The 917-nt window shown below is 51.7% G+C and overlaps 1 non-coding gene across 1 annotated transcript; it reads right to left on the reverse strand.

Moving 5' to 3' along the window:
* Positions 1-291: 291 nt before the first annotated feature.
* Positions 292-367, reverse strand: TRNAT-AGU (transfer RNA threonine (anticodon AGU)). The gene has a single exon. It is a non-coding gene; the product is annotated as a tRNA-Thr (tRNA).
* Between the last annotated feature and the right edge of the window lie 550 nt (positions 368-917).

The raw sequence follows: 917 nt of genomic DNA on the forward strand, positions 1-917 counted from the left end.
GGAAACAGGGAGAGACAGTCAGACAGACTCCCGCATGCGCCCGACCGGGATCCACCCGGCACGCCCACCAGGGGCGACGCTCTGCCCACCAGGGGGCGATGCTCTGCCCATCCTGGGCGTCGCCATGTTGCGACCAGAGCCACTCTAGCGCCTGAGGCAGAGGCCACAGAGCCATCCCCAGCGCCCGGGCCATCTTTGCTCCAATGGAGCCTTGGCTGCGGGAGGGGAAGAGAGAGACAGAGAGGAAAGCGCGGCGGAGGGGTGGAGAAGCAAATGGGCGCTTCTCCTGCGTGCCCTGGCCGGGAATCGAACCCGGGTCCTCCGCACACTAGGCCGACGCTCTACCGCTGAGCCAACCGGCCAGGGCCCATATTTTTTTAAGGTACGAGCTGCAACTCGGTCCATATTTTTGTTCGAGATCAGAGTGAAATTTCTAGATACAAGTTGTGATTCAGGAAGCTACCGCTAGTTGGTGCGTTGGCGCACGGGTCCAGTATCGGCAGTTTGATATACGAGGTGACTGACTTTCCAGCTCAGTTACAGAATGAATTAAATTCCTATCTCAAGGTACCACTGTAGTAGTTATCAGGTTTGGGGCTGATGCCCTCCATTCATTAATACCTTTCTTCCAGCTGGGTTACAAGTGGGTCTCTAGGGAGAGGAGAGGACCCTGGAGCATTTGTCACTATGGTGTGCAGAATATGCTTTTGGAGATAAATCTAGGAGGGAAGCAAAAATAAAGATTTATTTTGCTTGGCATTTCTTCTTTTATTATACTAATTTAACTTATCATTATTTTATGGCATGCAGCTTTATTGCAAAAAAAATTCAGTGTTCCCATTTTCTTGGGCTTGGTAGCCATTGCCAGATGTAGGATAAAGTGAGGAGGGTGACATCAGAATGAAGCAGCAAGAAGG

This window comes from Saccopteryx bilineata, chromosome X, assembly GCF_036850765.1.
Source record: "Saccopteryx bilineata isolate mSacBil1 chromosome X, mSacBil1_pri_phased_curated, whole genome shotgun sequence".
NCBI classification, from domain to species: Eukaryota; Metazoa; Chordata; class Mammalia; order Chiroptera; family Emballonuridae; genus Saccopteryx; species Saccopteryx bilineata.